The sequence below is a fragment of the Schistocerca nitens genome, chromosome 1 (assembly GCF_023898315.1).
Source record: "Schistocerca nitens isolate TAMUIC-IGC-003100 chromosome 1, iqSchNite1.1, whole genome shotgun sequence".
Lineage (NCBI taxonomy): Eukaryota > Metazoa > Arthropoda > Insecta > Orthoptera > Acrididae > Schistocerca > Schistocerca nitens.
Genome location: NC_064614.1, coordinates 106,824,336 through 106,849,051, shown reverse-complemented (window position 1 = coordinate 106,849,051; position 24,716 = coordinate 106,824,336). Strand labels below are relative to the sequence as shown.

The 24,716-nt window shown below is 41.4% G+C and overlaps 2 non-coding genes across 2 annotated transcripts; one reads left to right on the top strand and one right to left on the bottom strand.

The window, feature by feature from the left end:
• Positions 1–637: 637 nt before the first annotated feature.
• Positions 638–712, bottom strand: Trnas-cga (transfer RNA serine (anticodon CGA)). Its single transcript has one exon. It is a non-coding gene; the product is annotated as a tRNA-Ser (tRNA).
• A 167-nt stretch (positions 713–879) lies between these two features.
• Positions 880–954, top strand: Trnas-cga (transfer RNA serine (anticodon CGA)). The gene has a single exon. It is a non-coding gene; the product is annotated as a tRNA-Ser (tRNA).
• Positions 955–24,716: the final 23,762 nt, after the last annotated feature.

The window sequence follows — 24,716 nt, the reverse complement described above, 5'->3', positions numbered from 1 at the left end:
TGCAGAGGGGACATGACCACCAGTCTTTGCGCCACTGTTCTGGATTAAATTCCAAACGTCTTCTCAGTGTGGCATGAAGTGAGTGCATGCGGCACAGTCGGTTGTGGTCCGTCCGTTGGATGCGCACGTTAAGCTTTGCGGCCCCCTTGATGCTTTACCAGAGGATTAGACTATATGCCGGCACCGTGTTTCATCCTCTTCCTTCTCTCACCATCTCTAACACGAAGATGACACTACACTACACACATACCCGTTACAGTCACCTACACTTCACAGATACACTTACCGCCAAAGGCTGTCATACTTCGCTAAGTGAAAGTGCCTGGTTTCCGCGGGAAGCATAGGGGAAACCGTTCCAATTAGGTCGCTGAACCTGCCCTTTGTGGTCTTCAGCCACTCATTCCGTACTGTTGAAGTATGGGACGAGTTTAACTATCTCCTGGGCGCTTTTTGGGACTGGACATTAAATGTTTGTGAAAGGTAACAGAAACTTTGATCCTACACGTCATTGTAAAAAGCACCCCAGTGTTGTACTTGCAAGCTTGTAAAAGCTGTAACTGGATGTTTCTATTGAAAATAAAATTCACTCCATTTTCGTTAAATATAACATTGAAACTTCCTGGCAGATTAAAACTGTGTGCCGGACCGAGACTCGAACTCGGGACCTTTGCCTTTCGCGGGCAAGTGCTCTACCAACTGAGCTATCCAAGCACGACTCACGCCCCGTCCTCACAGCTTTACTTCTGCCAGTACCTCATCTCTTACCTTCCAAACTTAACAGAAGCTCTCCTCCGGTTCGCAGGAGAGCTTCTGTTAAGTTTGGAAGGTAGGAGACGAGGTACTGGCAGAAGTAAAGCTGTGAGGACGGGGCGTGAGTCGTGCTTGGATAGCTCAGTTGGTAGAGCACTTGCCCGCGAAAGGCAAAGGTCCCGAGTTCGAGTCTCGGTCCGGCACACAGTTTTAATCTGCCAGGAAGTTTCATATCAGCGCACACTCCGCTGCAGAGTGAAAATCTCATTCTGGAAATATAACATTGCCTAACTGGGTGACTATTTTTGGAACTCGCTATATACTGAGAGCCTTTCTATCAATTTATTAGATACTCAATCTTTAAGCAGAATGTCCAATCAGCGTAGCAGCAATATCTTTACCTGCCACACCTTTTCCTTTTATGACTCATGTCTTGGACAGTGCGCTTCGCAAATTTACAGGTGCATAATTTCCGGTTTCCGTCTCTAGCACTGTAATTAACGATTTAATGGAAATTACTGCTTCTGTTCCGGAATACTGAGATCCTTATATCGAGCCATGTGTTACATTTTTATTATGCAGTGTACGAGCAATAACTGTTATTACATCTGTTAACGATTATGCTTGTTGAGTGGGTATTACGACAGATAATCTCAGCGGACAACCTCTTCGCCCGATAACATCAGATAATCTCTACCTGTCTGTCACAAGGAGCGTGTCTGAAGGCCATTGAAGCGCGTTGCACACAATATTTACGGCAACACAGCTTCAGAATATCTCCATTAAAATACCATGTAACCTTGTAATGTCATTAACCCACCTGAAACAGACGGAAGCTTTTTAAATGACAGTGCCTTGGACTAGTGGCTTTTTACTCGGTTCTTTCTTTGACACGATCGTTCGTCAACTAGGAACTATTACCAAGAGGGGAGGATAAGGAACGGAGGAAATTAAAACTTTCGTCATAACAGTGAGTAGGATTGGTTAGAAAAAGAGGGGAAATGATCGGATGTGTGGAGCTAAAGACAAAGAGAGCTAACGCCCGTCTGCAGCAGGATGCTAGAATATAAATACAAAAATCGCGTTACTCCTGAGTAAAATAAGCCTTTCGCAGAGAATCAGCACAGCTTCAGAAGAAACCACCCGTACGAAACAGGCAGATCACATCTTACAATTAGCAGATGCACCTGAACAAGCAATACCTATCTTCTTAGATAGCCGAAAGGTGTTACACATAACAACATATTGTCGTCTGACGTATATGGAATGTCTTCATTTTTCTTGGCTATAAAGGCTGTGTAGAATCGCCTGAGAGCTCACCCACCATTATATTTGACCACCAACCCCCAAATCGGTGGACGACTTCACGTACGTTGTGTTAAAACTGCGTGTAATTTGTTTAGGATTGTTGCCGTGTCGGTCATTTACAGTTAAGCTGATTTGATACAGATAAATAACCCCCACATACGATCCTTTAAAGAATCAGATTTCGATGTATAAAGCAGCTTAAATGAGTTAATGTGTTAAATATTTGACATTAAGGACGTAAAAACTATGTAGCAGAAGATGCAAAACCATAATTTTGTGTGTGTGTGTGTGTGTGTGTGTGTGTGTGGGTGGGTGGGTGGGTGGGTGGGTGGGTGTGTGCGTGTGGTCCACCATGTGCACTCTGTTACGCCTGGAGATACAGACCCATTTTGATACGTACACTCTTTGACATAAAACTTGACCGGCGGCCGGCCGCTTCAGAGGCTAAGTCCGCGCCGACCGCGACATGGGACAAAAAAACTGGCCAACTCGCTAATTCTCTAAGTCCGGTTATCTGCACAATCTGGCAACACTGTAGACTGCGGCACTTCCTGGAGGAAAACTTGTCCCATGATAGAGAAACTCTAGGCTGATTACGCCTGTGGTCTAGCGGTAGCGTGCGTTCTTTCTGTTCATAATGTCAGTGGATCGAGAGCAGCTGGCATAAAATATTTTTATAGCCTCTTCTGTCTGAATGCTGAAGACGTGAATGTAATGGTAGCGCAGATTCAATCTATTTCGCTTTGTGACACACCGATATCAAAATTTCATCCAGTAACGATTTTGCGGCAGATTTCCTGCAGACTGTCCTCCTCTGGACGCCGTATGCGGCAAAGCTCCGGGATCCATTTGCTGGCTACTGGCAGCGGCCGTGGCGACAGCAGCGGCGCTGCACTCCCCCGTTCTTTATCGAAAGCGCCTGCTACCGCTCATCGCTTTTGATGATTTAAAACACTTTATTATTAAATGTTGCTCCACAGAAAATTTCTACAATTTCCATTCACGCTAAAAAGCAACGGAGACAGACGCCCTGATTAGTAGGCGGGTATTAAATTACATTAATCGGCAAGAGCTGAGTATGGCCCGAAATTAATTTTATAGACTGGGACGAAATTAAACCACCTCACTGCATTCGATGAATTTATAAATGCTTCATACCTCGTTTCTTTTCCTTTCAAACTCAATTATTTGTGCAACTTTTGGTCAATGTTTGGATGTTTTAGTCAAGCCAGAGTGAGCGTCTGTGGTGTAAAGTGTATTACAGTTCTTGTTTCATTCCTTATGGTAAGTCTATGCGATAAACTGTGTGAATACCTTTCAATGCATGCTCTGTAGCAGTGCAGGAACACTGCACATTTGGAGTTCCATGTATGGGTTCATGAGGTATTTATTGTTGATCGGAAGTGATAGTTAAGGTCATCAGATTTAAACCAGAAAAATTTGTCGTTTTGAAGGTTTCAGAGAACGGAAAGGAATTGCTAACGCCGGTGTTAGAAAACGTCTACAGTTAAATGCTATTGCAAAAATTTAGAAGAAGGGAACTACATTAATGAACATGTGCACTTCATAAACAACCTTCTGACATGTTAGACCTATATGACGAACAAAGCTCAAATTTATATCGTTGACAGTCGGTTTGAATCTTTTCAGGGTCTATTTTACAGTGAAGCACCTTGGAATTTGCAAAGCAGAAATCCATGATATTAGCTTAATTTACTAAGTCGAAATCGGACGAAAATTGATGTTTAAAGGCATTCTTCAGATTTCGCATAAGAAATTTTTACTAGCAGTTTGCAACTCCATTAATTAAAATGGAAAATAAAAGGTTGTAGTCAGCGGCTTCTACCGTGATTCGAACTGCTATGTCTTATACTACAAGCACTGCAACGCACAAGGGAACCTCTTAGCTAACGACACACTGGCGGCCAGAGGCCGAATATAGTCACTGCGGTGTTGCCTGAGCCTCAAAACGCAACCTTAAACACACGAACAGAGGAGGTGGAGATTACTGTTTTAACGTCCCGTCGACAACGATGTCATTAGAGACGGAGCACAAGCTCGGATTAGGGAAGGATGGGGAAGGAAATCGGCCGTGCCCTTCCTAAGGAACCATCCCGGCATTTGCCTGAAGCGATTTAGGGAAATCATTGAAAACCTAAATCAGGATGGCCGGGCGCGGGATTGCACCGTCGTCCTCCCGAATGCACACACAAACAGGTGTTACTTATGTGAAGAACGCCGTTCTTGGAGTCCAGAAATTAAATATACTTTCTAATTGTGTCATCTTGCAGTGGATTATACCGTACGAGTCTTCGATGTGGAAAACGAATGTCAAGTGAATTTAGCGAGGTAACGCCGACCTACACCCGGAAGTAAATGCACTATCAGAGTGTTGACAAATACTTGCTACGACGCTGCCATTTCTAGGCTCTCTGACGAGGCAGCTCTTCAGCGAAATGCTTGCCGTGATTCTCCGATACGGTTCTTCAGAGTGGAGACACGTGCGCACGTTTGGTTTTTATGCGGCGTTCTCCCCTGATGGTTTCTGACGTCGCCTTGTGGGCTATGTATACATATGAGACATTCAATTATCATTAATCCAGAATGATACAAGTTTCAGCTTCCGGCGTGGAAGAAGGCTGTTGACGCCGACATTATATCATTTCAACGTAGGGAAAGCAAAACGGATCATTCAATGTTTCTCATTCAACATAAAGCATGTGAGATAATTTTCCGTAACGTTCATAATCATCTAAAAATACAAACGAAGTAAAAATACACCGGAAGCTTATTCGAATTGAATATAACGCTTTGCACCTCGATGTCGAATTTGTCCACTTGCAATCTTTTGCAGCATACACATAGAATGTCATGATTACCACGAGAATGAAGAAATATGTTGGTAAGGATGGAAGCAAGAAGAGACGCAGTCAACAAATATTCTATTCCTCATGGCATTCATTTCATTTGACACGTAAGAAGAGGTAAAGCGGGAATTTACTTTCGTTAACACGAAAGATATGCCGCACATATTGATAACGAGGAAGTCTGCGTCTTCATACGTTTCCTCCTTGAAATCTGCATGCTCTATTATATACTAAGTAGCCCGATCATTGTTTCAGTAATGTTACCCTCTTGTTTGACCCCGTAACGATGAACAGATTCCAAATGCATGTCTCCCTTCCTGGGTTGTTTTTTGTGTTTTATTGCTTGGAATTCCTGAAGCAGACCACTGTGCCTTCCCCCCTCGTGGGTTAAGTCTCAAAACTAAATCGCTTTGTATCCAATGGCATAATTTATTCAGACAGCATCAGCATAAGACTATCAAACAAAGCCTTCCATTTACAGTTGCAGCACTCTAACCAGCACTGACCAAAGTGTAATCCACGGTCATGGTCCTAAATTACCAGCTGTCTGCTACTGTGGCAAAGTCCGTACTACACTGTCGATTCCGCAGCACCATTTTATCTGGTAACACTGTGTAGTTGCACAGTTGTGCTACCAGGTCTGTCCTCACACTGTCAACTTTATGTATCTCACTTCTCCTGTAGCGTAGATCACGAGGAGCCGAAGTAAATGAGTGTATTCTGCATGACGTAACATTCAGTATTCCCTTCTTTCATAGCCACTCTTCATGTGCATCGATACCAAATAGGAATGCGAAAACTCTTGCGAGTGAGAGAATGACAATAACAATCGTAACAAGAACAAGCAAATAATGAATGATGTTTATTCCAACGCAGAACGAGAATGGCTTTAAATATAAAAATCTGTATCTATATCTATATCCATATCTATTGATCTTTGAGTTGGCACAATGCAAATATATTCTTAGCATTTAGTTACTGAATTTAGTTCTGTATGTTTGCAGAGAAAAGGAAAAGTCGGTACTTCTCGCTAGTGTAATATAATGTGAACCAGCAACTACCCTTTCCTTAGAACACGATTCAAGCAGGTCCCCAAGTAGGTAGCAAGGCACTGCTGCATTCTGTTCCCTGACATTGCTCTGATGACGGTTAATGCAGATAGTTCCGATTATGAAATACAAAACGTATTGCAGGTTAGTTCCTAGGATAGTAACATTAAATTTGCGTTGTAGACGGCACATGAACGTGACGACTATCCATATTACTCATCAATATAAAAAGACAATATTTTGGGAATTTAGCAGGATTACTCAAAATGAATTCTGAAAATGGGTGACTGACTGCACAGGTGCTAATCGTCGTCAAGAGTATACGATGTCCTAATCACATTAGGAATATGAGGATCGTCTTCGACAGCTCGCAACTTTCACATTGCTATCTCCACCCTACTCCAGACAGCCCTCGGTGGAGTTGCACTACGTTGCCGATGTTATGGAAGGCCTTCAAACCGACAACAGACCACATATTGAAAAATACAAGCGAATTCTCTTGCAGCGTAAGCTTATTGTAACCAATCTAAAAATTATTGGAGAGGAACATTGTCCTATTCAAAAAAAGGAAAATGTTACACACTGTTGACGTCAAACGGACATTATCTATGTCCTGTCTTGTGTCCTACTCATCTATAATATCAAGTGTACTATGAAAATGATTATATATAATGGATGATAGGGTAATGCATTGATACCAGATGGTGGGGGCCGGCCGGTGTGGCCGTGCGGTTCTAGGCGCTTCAGTCTGGAACCGCGTGACTGCTACGGTCGCAGGTTCGAATCCTGCCTCGGGCATGGATGTGAGTGATGTCCTTAGGTTAGTTAGGTTTAAGTAGTTCTAAGTTCTAGGGGACTGATGACCTTAGAAGTTAAGTCCCATAGTGCTCAGAGCCATTTGAACCATTTGAACTATTTAACACAAAATGACATTAAAAATTAAAGTTATTCACGAGCAGCTAGTTGAGAATATGTATGAACATTAAATGACACGACGAACTGAAATAATATGACGAAGAGTTCAGCGCTCACTGGGAATAGAGCCCCACACATATCGTTGTTGACTACACACAAAGAGACGTCAGCTACCGAATTTTTCTCCACCAGCTGCTCAGAATAGCATCTTGAACTTACAGTCATCTCGGAAATAGTTCTGTGTCTCACTGGGAGTTAAAAACGTCAGATATCGTTAGTGTTGACAACGAATGAAAATACATTAAAAATCAAAATTATTATCCACCAGCAGATAGGTGTTCTCATGATAGAGCTTGATAATACATAATTAAATCTTTAGTGCCGGGCCAGGATTCGATCCCATTCACGCGTAATATGTGAAGGTGTTGAGGAATCTGCAGTTTTGAACAAACAACAAATTGTAGCCGAGCTGTATTGCCACGAAGGGATCAAATTCCGCGTTAAGGGCGGTCTGAGTTGCATTCCCAGTTTAGAACCAATTTTATCGACATACAGAAGCTCAAATAAAAGATGGAATAAGTGTCCTGTGGCCATACATAGCGTTTGTGTCGTCACTTGAAATAAATAACTAGTATAAGAAAGGTTACTGGTGATAGAGTTTCTACATGTCGCCACTCCAGACTTTATTGTGGTTCAACCTACCGTCTACTTGGTAAAGAAGGAATATCATCTTTAATGTGAATTTTCAGACCACGCAGCCATTATATCTCCTTCACTTGGTGTAGCCAGGAGAGAATGGAATCTGTCTCTCCCTATCTAAAATCATTGACGGAAGTGGGAATCGAACCCAGACCATAGGTATAACAACCTACCATCCGTCCAACAGACCACGAAATCCTCTTCTCTGCGAGTCATTTTTCTATCGTAACGCAGTTGCGCCACACTGGATGAGAATTCTGACACACAGGCTCCCTGTAGTAATTTGCAGCATGTTCAGTAAATTCATATACTTGGTTGACCGAATCACCATGAACTAGCTGCCTCGGCTACCCAGTGCATACATTCGACTATTTTGTAATCACAGAAATAAAATCACGTAACTGCCACCTACACACAACTGCCAACAGTGTAGGATGCAGAAGTTTAAATAGGAAGTGTTCCTTTCCACTTGAGCTATTCTATTGCGCTATCTGTTACTAGAAAACGTCGTTCAGTCCAAAAGAAAAGCTGTAACTGTTTGTCTCTCAGAAGTCAAGACCTGGCCATATGCATAATCTCACAGTGCTGTGGAATCCAAAAGTTCTGGAGGAATAGTTGCCGAGCTCTGGAGCTGCTGTAGCTACGTGTCAGCTTGTAGCATAGATAAGATGTCGCGAGTTCGAATACATTCAGTGCTACATTTTTTAAAACGCAATTCTGCTCTCTGCTGAAGGTATCAATCTAATGGAACTTTGAACATAATTCCCTTCACTTCTCAACCCAAAGTAGTCGCATGTGGAAAAAGGGCTAACTACTGTGACATTTTGTTCTATTCAGGTTTAATAGACAGCAGGCAGCAGATGCATCTCGAAGATGTGCAGGGAGAGCGCATCGTGCCATAATATGTCAGAAAAGTATTTTCTACATTAGCCGTCGTGTTGTAGTGATATTTTATTCTTCTTCAAACTTTGTTTGACAGCTTTAACTCAGAACAAGTTTTCTACATGCATGTAATCAATAAACTGCATGTGCATTGTCAGACTGTCATAGGTAACATCAGAGAATTCGTATATATCGTTGATGATTAATTTCTCTCTCATGTTTACTATTGTTTTAACAACACTAAAGGAAACCTTACGAAAATTGAGTACTGTATTGTAAGAAATGAAATAAAACTAACCATGATAACCTTACGACGAAAGTATCTGTACACAAGCATGCCTCTATCGACACGAATTAGTAAAATACTACTCACTTAGATTTTGATTGGGTCTGTGTTTAATTGGTATGCTGTGTCATACTCAAGAGGTATGCAAATGTGGCATTTCATAAATATAGTTACGTATTCCTAGAAACCCAAAATTCGCTTGTCAGCAGCGGAAAGAGGCCTTACCTGTTGTGCAGCATTGTAAGTTTTTCAACATTGCACTATGAGCTGAAAGCATTTTCTTGCGATTTCCTTATTGATGTTTGATCTGACTGCTTGTAGCTCTTTCACAGAAGGGATAAAAACGTTACAGTCAGTGAGACTGGAACTGCGAACCGTAACAGACGCTTTTTCACAGGTCAGCACGTTACCACAGAGCTGGCGAGGAGATATGGGTCTTAGCTTCCTATTACGAGGACAATAGTAACTAGAACTCGTAAACCGCTATTTGAAGGTCGAGATTAGTTGCGGTTTCCACCTGCAACCACTTTCCTGGGCTTAAAACCGTAAATTTTCAATCTTTTGTTACCCTTCAAGCGATAATAACTCAGATTATTCAATGGAAATGACAGGTAAAATCAAGTGAACCTTGAGGCTTAATTCCGTGCACACCAGGAAGTAACTCGTCGATCACAGAGTTGCCAAACATACGATGCCTTGTTGCCAAATCTCAGTTACAGTAACAGCAGGAAGAAGACGAACCGATGTGATCCTACAGCGGTCTGGGAAGTGACCATAGCTGGTGTCTCCAAGTCACGGCTGCTACGGCCTGGAATACGTAATGCGTCTGATTCGCTTTCTGTAACTAGGTTTAGGGACTGGAGCGTAGTTACTAATAATACTCAGAACTGACTGCAAACTGAGCATCATAAATCAGTAACTCTCATTGTTGTTTTTATACTTCTTTCGTAAGTGTACTCAAAACTAAGAAAGTCATTCACAGGCGTTTTCGTGCCTCGCCGATAGTCGAGCACAACATACAAATAAAAATAAAAAAGAATGTGTGTGTGTGTGTGTGTGTGTGAGAGAGAGAGAGAGAGAGAGAGAGAGAGAGAGAGAGAGAGAGAGAGATAAATAAAAAGCAATGAGAGAGAGTGTAAAAAATTGTTGTAAAGAAATTGAATCATGGTATTTAAAGAAATCTTTCATTAAAATGACACGTTCCACATCTTTACGAAATGTCGTATTCATGATCTATGGAACAAGAGTTAATCTAATGTAATCTAATCTAATCTAATCACATCATATTGATGATTAGCCATGAAGAGTCATGAATTACCGAAATTTTGGCCAATACCAGTAACCAAATCTAAACTTGAAAATAAAAGACGACAATTTTTGTAATAAACCGTGACTCCTATCAAGACCCTTTCGTCCCTGTTATCTAACCACGAAAGATGTCTGATATACCTCCATTCTGAAGTAACAAAGTGTGCATGCATTTAAAGATGAAGTGCATGATGTGAAGTTCTGTGACGGAGATACGAACCCAACACGTAATCCGATTGTTAACTAAGAAAAATCAAATGTTACGTATCGGTTTTTCTTACGAGCCGCTAGGTGTCTGAATCTAAAATAGGGATACAAACTTTTGTGCCTAAGCGACAATCGAACTGCACACCTACCGTGCATCCACGAATATAGCTTAAGTATCAGTTGCTTACTCATGAACAGTAAGATGTGTGCGTGTTTGACCAGAAATAACGACACCTGTTGCGATTGTTGGAAACACATGAACAGACATTGAAATTGCGCGTTAATTTTCACTAGCAGGTCGGTGTGCACTTGATAAAGCTAGAAATGAAATTATGAATATTTTTGTACTGGATCAGGTTTCAGACCCACATACTTACCTTTGGAGGAGACCTAGAGAAGATTGCAGTCTTGAGAAAAGGAACGAAATGACTCAACTATACTGTTCCGAGAGATTCAGATCCTCGAAAGAGGAGATACGAATTCGAATCACAGTCCAGCACCAAATTTTTAAACGTCTCTAGTTCAATCAAGTACAAGTAAAATAAGAGCCCTGTCCCTTTAAATGGCTATCGGTTCATCAAATAAAATAAAATTTTCTAATGTAAGTAAGCTTACTGGCGACTGTATTTCTGTTTACCATGACTTCCGCTGTGTCATTTCCCAACGTAAACCGGCTCTGCCCAATTGGTAATGAAGGAACGTGATGTTTAATGCGGATTCTGGATTATAACGTCTTTCTCTTGAGGTTACCAGAGGTAAAATAAATCTGTTTGTGCCTCTTAAAAGTAAATGCCTGAACCCACGCATTGCACCTGTGATAGCTCGTTCCACCATACCATTGTGGCCACATTACCCAGCCCCAAGAGTGTGCTGTAACGGATGATGTGCTTAGCTTACAAAATTAGTCACGGTGGAAAAAATGCGAGTCTATTAAATGGTCAAGTAGAAGCAAGCTTCTGACGCAGAGATTATGCTATTCTCATGTCAGCAGGATGTAAAGACTCTTCTAGGCATCATAGGCTGGATGTGAAGCCATTTTGATTTTTCACAAATTCAGCAAATTTCTTAGTTCGAGAAAATCCACTGTGAAGTGTGAAGTTGCCGGATAATTCGATTATTACTGTTATTATTACTATCATTTTATTCATACCGCTGCTGGAACACGACCGTAGTCTTCAGGTAAAACGCGAGACCAGTTAATATGACGTCTGGCGACCGAAAGCACATATCGACAAAATATTTATCGCCCCTTTCCTCTCGGTGCTGAAGCTATGAGTGTAATTCAAGCGAATCTACAATATCATATTAGCTGGTCTCGCGTTTTACCTCTAGACTACTCTCGTAGTCAAGAGTAATTTACTAAGACTGGAGTCAAGACCTCCTCTGGGAAGTGCCGCAGTCTACATGTTGCTAGATCGAGCATATTGCCAGACATAGAATTCTGAGAGGAGCACGACTGTATTTTCCACCTTACGTGAACGACTCGGCTGTCAATTTTTTGGTCTGAGACTGTATCTACAACACATATTGCACGCTGAAGACCCAGAAGAATTTTAAAAAAAAGTAGTTTATGAGAGCAACGTTAACCATAGCGTTCGAAGTATTCATAGTATTGTATACGTGTGTGTAAACGCCTTCCAATGACCACTCAAGAAAGACAAGGATACACAGTCTAGCTCCAATATTATAAATACGCCTCAGTTTGTGGATGAACTCAGACTTAGGTTGATAATAATTGTGAAAATTTAGCAGCACTGTACCTATTGGTGTTAAACTCGTTTTCAACCAATGATTCCCACAGCTACAGGGATACTACTTGTGATACCTCTTAGACAAAATACTTAAGCAGTGTTATCAGACGAAAAGATCAACCTGACACAAACTGTGGGAAGTTTGTTTTACAACCTTCGTACCTGGATATTCAGCTTTTTCCTATTTGAGATATCTGTGAACGTTGCTGCTTAAGACGATTTAAGCCGAAACTAAATTCCCTCAGCTTCGACAATGTTTAAAGAAATCGTCTTATTGGCACTAAATCGTGGTTTGTGAATTGTTTACCGGCCGTACTCTGCCGTATTTTGCCGGTTGGAAGGCAAAAGCTTACTGACAAATTTCACACAGAAATTACTGTTACAGTGTACTTATGGAGCCAAATGAGTGAATTGCGTATTTTCCGGTGAGAAAGAGCACTGGCAAACAGTCTTCGCTACATTAGGTTATTTAAACTGGTGTCACTCTGAGCTAGAATTTATGGTCAGCGACTAAGTGTAAGGTCAACGTTTCGGATGCGAGTTTTGCGACTGTGAAATACTTTCCTACATTATAGAAGCGAATATTAAATTTGAACTAATATTGCGAAAATTTTGTACTTGGACAGCTTAGAATGAAAATACTTCTGTTTATTTCAAAGGGAAACAATAGATTTTCTAAAACACTGTCTGTCATACACAACTTGAAACAGGTCATGTCGACCAAATCATGTGGAAGAACTAACAGAAACGTATATCGGAAGGCAGTAACATCTCTTGCCTTTTGGTTCGTCAGTACTCAATAGCCATTTCTAGGCGAAAGTAAATGAAGAAAGGCAGTACGTTTTTGTTACCAAGTAACGTCTTCGTCAATTACTTTAGTTTTAAAGTAATCTACGAGTAATTTCTAGTGTTTGATATTAACATGAAAAGGATTCCGTAGACAGGGAAAAAACCTGTTCTTGGGAAACTACATCTATAGTGACCAAAAGGCATTAAATGATGTTCAAGCACTTGTGTTACAGCAGCGGTATGAATAAAATGATAGTAATAATAACAGTAATAATCGAATTATCCGGCAACTTCACACTTCACAGTGGATTTTCTCGAACTAAGAAATTTGCTGAATTTGTGAAAAATCAAAATGGCTTCACATCCAGCCTATGATGCCTAGAAGAGTCTTTACATCCTGCTGACATGAGAATAGCATAATCTCTGCGTCAGAAGCTTGCTTCTACTTGACCATTTAATAGACTCGCATTTTTTCCACCGTGACTAATTTTGTAAGCTAAGCACATCATCCGTTACAGCACACTCTTGGGGCTGGGTAATGTGGCCACAATGGTATGGTGGAACGAGCTATCACAGGTGCAATGCGTGGGTTCAGGCATTTACTTTTAAGAGGCACAAACAGATTTATTTTACCTCTGGTAACCTCAAGAGAAAGACGTTATAATCCAGAATCCGCATTAAACATCACGTTCCTTCATTACCAATTTGGCAGAGCCGGTTTACGTTGGGAAATGACACAGCGGAAGTCATGGTAAACAGAAATACAGTCGCCAGTAAGCTTACTTACATTAGAAAATTTTATTTTATTTGATGAACCGATAGCCATTTAAAGGGACAGGGCTCTTATTTTACTTGTACTTGATTGAACTAGAGACGTTTAAAAATTTGGTGCTGGACTGTGATTCGAATTCGTATCTCCTCTTTCGAGGATCTGAATCTCTCGGAACAGTATAGTTGAGTCATTTCGTTCCTTTTCTCAAGACTGCAATCTTCTCTAGGTCTCCTCCAAAGGTAAGTATGTGGGTCTGAAACCTGATCCAGTACAAAAATATTCATAATTTCATTTCTAGCTTTATCAAGTGCACACCGACCTGCTAGTGAAAATTAACGCGCAATTTCAATGTCTGTTCATGTGTTTCCAACAATCGCAACAGGTGTCGTTATTTCTGGTCAAACACGCACACATCTTACTGTTCATGAGTAAGCAACTGATACTTAAGCTATATTCGTGGATGCACGGTAGGTGTGCAGTTCGATTGTCGCTTAGGCACAAAAGTTTGTATCCCTATTTTAGATTCAGACACCTAGCGGCTCGTAAGAAAAACCGATACGTAACATTTGATTTTTCTTAGTTAACAATCGGATTACGTGTTGGGTTCGTATCTCCGTCACAGAACTTCACATCATGCACTTCATCTTTAAATGCATGCACACTTTGTTACTTCAGAATGGAGGTATATCAGACATCTTTCGTGGTTAGATAACAGGGACGAAAGGGTCTTGATAGGAGTCACGGTTTATTACAAAAATTGTCGTCTTTTATTTTCAAGTTTAGATTTGGTTACTGGTATTGGCCAAAATTTCGGTAATTCATGACTCTTCATGGCTAATCATCAATATGATGTGATTAGATTAGATTAGATTACATTAGATTAACTCTTGTTCCATAGATCATGAATACGACATTTCGTAAAGATGTGGAACGTGTCATTTTAATGAAAGATTTCTTTAAATACCATGATTCAATTTCTTTACAACAATTTTTTACACTCTCTCTCATTGCTTTTTATTTATCTCTCTCTCTCTCTCTCTCTCTCTCTCTCTCTCTCTCTCTCTCTCTCACACACACACACACACACACACATTCTTTTTTATTTTTATTTGTATGTTGTGCTCGACTATCGGCGAGGCACGAAAACGCCTGTGAATGACTTTCTTAGTTTTGAGTACACTTACGAAAGAAGTATAAAAACAACAATGAGAGTTACTGATTTATGATGCTCAGTTTGCAGTCAGTTCTGAGTATTATTAGTAACTACGCTCCAGTCCCTAAACCTAGTTACAGAAAGCGAATCAGACGCATTACGTATTCCAGGCCGTAGCAGCCGTGACTTGGAGACACCAGCTATGGTCACTTCCCAGACCGCTGTAGGATCACATCGGTTCGTCTTCTTCCTGCTGTTACTGTAACTGAGATTTGGCAACAAGGCATCGTATGTTTGGCAACTCTGTGATCGACGAGTTACTTCCTGGTGTGCACGGAATTAAGCCTCAAAGTTCACTTGATTTTACCTGTCATTTCCATTGAATAATCTGAGTTATTATCGCTTGAAGGGTAACAAAAGATTGAAAATTTACGGTTTTAAGCCCAGGAAAGTGGTTGCAGGTGGAAACCGCAACTAATCTCGACCTTCAAATAGCGGTTTACGAGTTCTAGTTACTATTGTCCTCGTAATAGGAAGCTAAGACCCATATCTCCTCGCCAGCTCTGTGGTAACGTGCTGACCTGTGAAAAAGCGTCTGTTACGGTTCGCAGTTCCAGTCTCACTGACTGTAACGTTTTTATCCCTTCTGTGAAAGAGCTACAAGCAGTCAGATCAAACATCAATAAGGAAATCGCAAGAAAATGCTTTCAGCTCATAGTGCAATGTTGAAAAACTTACAATGCTGCACAACAGGTAAGGCCTCTTTCCGCTGCTGACAAGCGAATTTTGGGTTTCTAGGAATACGTAACTATATTTATGAAATGCCACATTTGCATACCTCTTGAGTATGACACAGCATACCAATTAAACACAGACCCAATCAAAATCTAAGTGAGTAGTATTTTACTAATTCGTGTCGATAGAGGCATGCTTGTGTACAGATACTTTCGTCGTAAGGTTATCATGGTTAGTTTTATTTCATTTCTTACAATACAGTACTCAATTTTCGTAAGGTTTCCTTTAGTGTTGTTAAAACAATAGTAAACATGAGAGAGAAATTAATCATCAACGATATATACGAATTCTCTGATGTTACCTATGACAGTCTGACAATGCACATGCAGTTTATTGATTACATGCATGTAGAAAACTTGTTCTGAGTTAAAGCTGTCAAACAAAGTTTGAAGAAGAATAAAATATCACTACAACACGACGGCTAATGTAGAAAATACTTTTCTGACATATTATGGCACGATGCGCTCTCCCTGCACATCTTCGAGATGCATCTGCTGCCTGCTGTCTATTAAACCTGAATAGAACAAAATGTCACAGTAGTTAGCCCTTTTTCCACATGCGACTACTTTGGGTTGAGAAGTGAAGGGAATTATGTTCAAAGTTCCATTAGATTGATACCTTCAGCAGAGAGCAGAATTGCGTTTTAAAAAATGTAGCACTGAATGTATTCGAACTCGCGACATCTTATCTATGCTACAAGCTGACACGTAGCTACAGCAGCTCCAGAGCTCGGCAACTATTCCTCCAGAACTTTTGGATTCCACAGCACTGTGAGATTATGCATATGGCCAGGTCTTGACTTCTGAGAGACAAACAGTTACAGCTTTTCTTTTGGACTGAACGACGTTTTCTAGTAACAGATAGCGCAATAGAATAGCTCAAGTGGAAAGGAACACTTCCTATTTAAACTTCTGCATCCTACACTGTTGGCAGTTGTGTGTAGGTGGCAGTTACGTGATTTTATTTCTGTGATTACAAAATAGTCGAATGTATGCACTGGGTAGCCGAGGCAGCTAGTTCATGGTGATTCGGTCAACCAAGTATATGAATTTACTGAACATGCTGCAAATTACTACAGGGAGCCTGTGTGTCAGAATTCTCATCCAGTGTGGCGCAACTGCGTTACGATAGAAAAATGACTCGCAGAGAAGAGGATTTCGTGGTCTGTTGGACGGATGGTAGGTTGTTATACCTATGGTCTGGGTTCGATTCCCACTTCCGTCAATGATTTTAGATAGGGAGAGACAGATTCCATTCTCTCCTGGCTACACCAAGTGAAGGAGATATAATGGCTGCGTGGTCTGAAAATTCACATTAAAGATGATATTCCTTCTTTACCAAGTAGACGGTAGGTTGAACCACAATAAAGTCTGGAGTGGCGACATGTAGAAACTCTATCACCAGTAACCTTTCTTATACTAGTTATTTATTTCAAGTGACGACACAAACGCTATGTATGGCCACAGGACACTTATTCCATCTTTTATTTGAGCTTCTGTATGTCGATAAAATTGGTTCTAAACTGGGAATGCAACTCAGACCGCCCTTAACGCGGAATTTGATCCCTTCGTGGCAATACAGCTCGGCTACAATTTGTTGTTTGTTCAAAACTGCAGATTCCTCAACACCTTCACATATTACGCGTGAATGGGATCGAATCCTGGCCCGGCACTAAAGATTTAATTATGTATTATCAAGCTCTATCATGAGAACACCTATCTGCTGGTGGATAATAATTTTGATTTTTAATGTATTTTCATTCGTTGTCAACACTAACGATATCTGACGTTTTTAACTCCCAGTGAGACACAGAACTATTTCCGAGATGACTGTAAGTTCAAGATGCTATTCTGAGCAGCTGGTGGAGAAAAATTCGGTAGCTGACGTCTCTTTGTGTGTAGTCAACAACGATATGTGTGGGGCTCTATTCCCAGTGAGCGCTGAACTCTTCGTCATATTATTTCAGTTCGTCGTGTCATTTAATGTTCATACATATTCTCAACTAGCTGCTCGTGAATAACTTTAATTTTTAATGTCATTTTGTGTTAAATAGTTCAAATGGTTCAAATGGCTCTGAGCACTATGGGACTTAACTTCTAAGGTCATCAGTCCCCTAGAACTTAGAACTACTTAAACCTAACTAACCTAAGGACATCACTCACATCCATGCCCGAGGCAGGATTCGAACCTGCGACCGTAGCAGTCACGCGGTTCCAGACTGAAGCGCCTAGAACCGCACGGCCACACCGGCCGGCCCCCACCATCTGGTATCAATGCATTACCCTATCATCCATTATATATAATCATTTTCATAGTACACTTGATATTATAGATGAGTAGGACACAAGACAGGACATAGATAATGTCCGTTTGACGTCAACAGTGTGTAACATTTTCCTTTTTTTGAATAGGACAATGTTCCTCTCCAATAATTTTTAGATTGGTTACAATAAGCTTACGCTGCAAGAGAATTCGCTTGTATTTTTCAATATGTGGTCTGTTGTCGGTTTGAAGGCCTTCCATAACATCGGCAACGTAGTGCAACTCCACCGAGGGCTGTCTGGAGTAGGGTGGAGATAGCAATGTGAAAGTTGCGAGCTGTCGAAGACGATCCTCATATTCCTAATGTGATTAGGACATCGTATACTCTTGACGACGATTAGCACCTGTGCAGTCAGTCACCCATTTTCAGAATTCATTTTGAGTAATCCTGCTAAATTCCCAAAATATTGTCTTTTTATATTGATGAGTAATATGGATAGTCGTCACGTTCATGTGCCGTCTACAACGCAAATTTAATGTTACTATCCTAGGAACTAACCTGCAATACGTTTTGTATTTCATAATCGGAACTATCTGCATTAACCGTCATCAGAGCAATGTCAGGGAACAGAATGCAGCAGTGCCTTGCTACCTACTTGGGGACCTGCTTGAATCGTGTTCTAAGGAAAGGGTAGTTGCTGGTTCACATTATATTACACTAGCGAGAAGTACCGACTTTTCCTTTTCTCTGCAAACATACAGAACTAAATTCAGTAACTAAATGCTAAGAATATATTTGCATTGTGCCAACTCAAAGATCAATAGATATGGATATAGATATAGATACAGATTTTTATATTTAAAGCCATTCTCGTTCTGCGTTGGAATAAACATCATTCATTATTTGCTTGTTCTTGTTACGATTGTTATTGTCATTCTCTCACTCGCAAGAGTTTTCGCATTCCTATTTGGTATCGATGCACATGAAGAGTGGCTATGAAAGAATGGAATACTGAATGTTACGTCATGCAGAATACACTCATTTACTTCGGCTCCTCGTGATCTACGCTACAGGAGAAGTGAGATACATAAAGTTGACAGTGTGAGGACAGACCTGGTAGCACAACTGTGCAACTACACAGTGTTACCAGATAAAATGGTGCTGCGGAATCGACAGTGTAGTACGGACTTTGCCACAGTAGCAGACAGCTGGTAATTTAGGACCATGACCGTGGATTACACTTTGGTCAGTGCTGGTTAGAGTGCTGCAACTGTAAATGGAAGGCTTTGTTTGATAGTCTTATGCTGATGCTGTCTGAATAAATTATGCCATTGGATACAAAGCGGTTTAGTTTTGAGACTTAACCCACGAGGGGGGAAGGCACAGTGGTCTGCTTCAGGAATTCCAAGCAATAAAACACAAAAAACAACCCAGGAAGGGAGACATGCATTTGGAATCTGTTCATCGTTACGGGGTCAAACAAGAGGGTAACATTACTGAAACAATGATCGGGCTACTTAGTATATAATAGAGCATGCAGATTTCAAGGAGGAAACGTATGAAGACGCAGACTTCCTCGTTATCAATATGTGCGGCATATCTTTCGTGTTAACGAAAGTAAATTCCCGCTTTACCTCTTCTTACGTGTCAAATGAAATGAATGCCATGAGGAATAGAATATTTGTTGACTGCGTCTCTTCTTGCTTCCATCCTTACCAACATATTTCTTCATTCTCGTGGTAATCATGACATTCTATGTGTATGCTGCAAAAGATTGCAAGTGGACAAATTCGACATCGAGGTGCAAAGCGTTATATTCAATTCGAATAAGCTTCCGGTGTATTTTTACTTCGTTTGTATTTTTAGATGATTATGAACGTTACGGAAAATTATCTCACATGCTTTATGTTGAATGAGAAACATTGAATGATCCGTTTTGCTTTCCCTACGTTGAAATGATATAATGTCGGCGTCAACAGCCTTCTTCCACGCCGGAAGCTGAAACTTGTATCATTCTGGATTAATGATAATTGAATGTCTCATATGTATACATAGCCCACAAGGCGACGTCAGAAACCATCAGGGGAGAACGCCGCATAAAAACCAAACGTGCGCACGTGTCTCCACTCTGAAGAACCGTATCGGAGAATCACGGCAAGCATTTCGCTGAAGAGCTGCCTCGTCAGAGAGCCTAGAAATGGCAGCGTCGTAGCAAGTATTTGTCAACACTCTGATAGTGCATTTACTTCCGGGTGTAGGTCGGCGTTACCTCGCTAAATTCACTTGACATTCGTTTTCCACATCGAAGACTCGTACGGTATAATCCACTGCAAGATGACACAATTAGAAAGTATATTTAATTTCTGGACTCCAAGAACGGCGTTCTTCACATAAGTAACACCTGTTTGTGTGTGCATTCGGGAGGACGACGGTGCAATCCCGCGCCCGGCCATCCTGATTTAGGTTTTCAATGATTTCCCTAAATCGCTTCAGGCAAATGCCGGGATGGTTCCTTAGGAAGGGCACGGCCGATTTCCTTCCCCATCCTTCCCTAATCCGAGCTTGTGCTCCGTCTCTAATGACATCGTTGTCGACGGGACGTTAAAACAGTAATCTCCACCTCCTCTGTTCGTGTGTTTAAGGTTGCGTTTTGAGGCTCAGGCAACATCGCAGTGACTATATTCGGCCTCTGGCCGCCAGTGTGTCGTTAGCTCAGAGGTTCCCTTGTGCGTTGCAGTGCTTGTACTATAAGACATAGCAGTTCGAATCACGGTAGAAGCCGCTGACTACAACCTTTTATTTTCCATTTTAATTAATGGAGTTGCAAACTGCTAGTAAAAATTTCTTATGCGAAATCTGAAGAATGCCTTTAAACATCAATTTTCGTCCGATTTCGACTTAGTAAATTAAGTTAATATCATGGATTTCTGCTTTGCAAATTCCAAGGTGCTTCACTGTAAAATAGACCCTGAAAAGATTCAAACCGACTGTCAACGATATAAATTTGAGCTTTGTTCGTCATATAGGTCTAACATGTCAGAAGGTTGTTTATGAAGTGCACATGTTCATTAATGTAGTTCCCTTCTTCTAAATTTTTGCAATAGCATTTAACTGTAGACGTTTTCTAACACCGGCGTTAGCAATTCCTTTCCGTTCTCTGAAACCTTCAAAACGACAAATTTTTCTGGTTTAAATCTGATGACCTTAACTATCACTTCCGATCAACAATAAATACTTCATGAACCCATACATGGAACTCCAAATGTGCAGTGTTCCTGCACTGCTACAGAGCATGCATTGCAAGGTATTCACACAGTTTATCGCATAGACTTACCATAAGGAATGAAACAAGAACTGTAATACACTTTACACCACAGACGCTCACTCTGGTTTGACGAAAACCAAAAGTTGCACAAATAATTGAGTTTGAAAGGAAAAGAAACGAGGTATGAAGCATTTATAAATTCATCGAATGTAGTGAGGTGGTTTAATTTCGTCCCAGTCTATAAAATTAATTTCGGGCCATACTCAGCTCTTGCCGATTAATGTAATATAATGCCCGCCTACTAATCAGGGCGTCTGTCTCCGTTGCTTTTTAGCGTGAATGGAAATTGTAGAAATTTTCTGTGGAGCAACATTTAATAATAAAGCGTTTTAAATCATCAAAAGCGATGAGCGGTAGCAGGCGCTTTCGATAAAGAACGGGGGAGTGCAGCGCCGCTGCTGTCGCCACGGCCGCTGCCAGTAGCCAGCAAATGGATCCCGGAGCTTTGCCGCATACGGCGTCCAGAGGAGGACAGTCTGCAGGAAATCTGCCGCAAAATCGTTACTGGATAAAATTTTGATATCGGTGTGTCACAAAGCGAAATAGATTGAATCTGCGCTACCATTACATTCACGTCTTCAGCATTCAGACAGAAGGGGCTATAAAAATATTTTATGCCAGCTGCTTTCGATCCACTGACATTATGAACAGAAAGAACGCACGCTACCGCTAGACCACAGGCGTAATCAGCCTAGAGTTTCTCTATCATGGGACAAGTTTTCCTCCAGGAAGTGCCGCAGTCTACAGTGTTGCCAGATTGTGCAGATAACCGGACTTAGAGAATTAGCGAGTTGGCCAGTTTTTTTGTCCCATGTCGCGATCGACGCGGACTTAGCCTCTGAAGCGGCCGGCCGCCGGTCAAGTTTTATGTCAAAGAGTGTACAGCGAGTAACAAAACAGTAGGGTGGGCGGACGAGGAGATTCAAAATCGTTTGAAATTATGTGCAAAGTTCGTTAGTCGCTAAGTGCTATTGTTCTCAAATGCTGGGTGAATATAGTCTAGGTAATTTGCAGCCATGATTTACACTGTCTCGAAGATCTTATACACAGTTTCTAACTCTAATAGGTGACCTATTACGTTAAACCTTTAACGTAAGTTTATACCTCTTAGTGAGTAGATTATGACAGCATTCTGAATTTTTAAATTCACTCAGCTGTTGAATGAAATACTGAAATTCAAATTTTTATTGCTCCTGGAAGCTGTTAGATAGGCAATTTGAAACTAGGACCGTTCGATCGTTTTATCCGTGTAACAATAAGCAGTAGATAGCATTACACGGGCCTAGCCAAGGAGCATTATTACAGAAGACATTTTGCATTTTCTAGAATTCGTTCTGTAAATTATATATGGAGGCGTACGTTCTGCAGCTTTAAAACATGTTTCTTTTATTGCCGAAATAAGATGTACTGAATTTCGCAGTCATCATTTGAGAAAGGAATGAAGAAGTACTGCAACGAGTCTTTCAGCGAAAATTGCAAAACGATAGCGTCAGACTTCAGTGGTATGTAGAGAATCCCTTGAGCGACAAATCAAGGATAGCAACCTAAGTCTGATAACATCATCCAACTACGGTGCAGAACAGACTACTAGACCAAATCTTCGACGGAAAACGTGAGCTTGTACGTTGACGAACCACAAGCAGAACTTCTTACAACAGTATTCGGAAACATTAGATTCATAGGGAATGGCAGCCCATTTTTCACGGAGTGCTGCACTGAGGAGAGGTATCGATGTCGGTCGGTGTGGCCTGGCACGAAATCGGCTTTCCAAAACATCCCAAAGGTGATCTATAGGATTCAGGTCAGGACTCTGTGCAGGCCAGTCCATTTCAGGGATGTTATTGTCGTGTAACCACTCCGCCACAGGCCGTGCGTTACGAACAGGTGCTCGATAGTGTTGAAAGATGCAATCGCCATCCCCGAATTGCTCTTCAACAGTGGGAGCAAGAAGGTGCTTAAAACATGAATGTAGGCCTGCGCTATGATAGTGCCACGCGAAACAACAAGGGGTACAAGCCCCCTCCATGAAAAACACGACCACACCATAACACCACCGCCTCAAAATTTTACTGTTGGTACTACACACGCTGGCAGACGACGTTCACCTGGCATTCTCCACACCCACACCCTGCCATAGGATCGCCACATTGTATACCGTGATTCGTCATTCCACACAACGTTTTTCTACTGTTCAGTCGTCCAATTTTACGCTCCTTACACCAAGCGAGGCGTCGTTTGGCATTTACCGGCATGATGTGTGGCTTATGAGTAGCCGCTCGACCATGAAATCCAAGTTTTCTCACCTCCCGCCCGTCATAGTACTTGCAGTGGATCCTGATGCAGTCTGTAAATCCTGTGTGATGGTGTGGATAGATGTCTGCCTATTACACATCACGATGCTGTTCAACTGTCAGCGGTCTCTGTCAGTCAATAGACGAGGTCGGCCTGTACGCTTTTGTGCTGCACGTGTCCCTTCACGTTTCCACTTCACTATCACATTGGAAACAGTGGACCTAGGAATGTTTAGGAGTGTGGAAATTTCGCGTACAGACGTATGACACAAGTGACACCCATTCACCTGACTACGTTCTAAGTCCGTGAGTTCCGCGGAGCGCCCCATTCTGCTCTCCCACGATCTGTAATGACTACTGAGGTCCTGGATATGGAGTACCTGGGAGTACGTGGCAGCACAATGCACCAAATATGAAAAACTTATGTTTTTGGGAGTGTCCGGACGCTTTTGATCACATAGTGTGGATAACATACTGAAACTTCCTTTAGACCAGGGCTTAACAACTGGCCGGTTTTGAGCGCGAGTACTCGCGTCTGCTCACGCACGTGCTCGAGAGCAGGTGCAAGGTCGCTAAGTAGGGAGGGAGGGGAGGGAGGCGAAATGCGCGCGCACGTTTGAATGTGATCTCGCGTTCTTAGCAGATTTAACTAGCCATCTGAATGCTTTGAACATTTTACTACAAGGTAAAGATCTGCTAATTACTCATTTCATAGATCGAATACGAGATTTTAAAATGAAATTGACACTTTGGGTGAGTCAGCTGTAAACAGGAAACCTAGCTCATTTTCCTAAATTATCATCCATGCAAGATTTTCACAAAGACTGTGAACGTTATTCACATAGTTTAGTTGATCAGCGCTTTCAAGATCTGACAGCACTAGACAGTGATTTTGATCTGTTCTCTCCATATTCAGCGAATATTTAAGAGATTCGTCCTGAGCTGCAGCAAGAAATTATTGACCTGCAGTGGGACAGAGAATACAGAGACAAATTTCAGAACGAGAAAAACATTTTGGAATTCTACAGACACTTCCCTCAGGACAGATTTCCTCGTTTGCACAAACTGGCGGCTACAATAATATCAATGTTCGGTTCCACGTATGTTTGTGAACAACTGTTCTCTGCAATGAAATGTAACAAGACGCGCCTGAGAAACGCGTTGTCTGATCGAAATTTAAACTGCACGCTGCGCCTAAAATGCACAAGAACAATTACTCCGAACATAGACGCAATTGTAAAGGGCAAAAAGTACAAGATAACCGAGAATCCCACACTTCAGTGACACCTTTTATTGTGTAACAGTT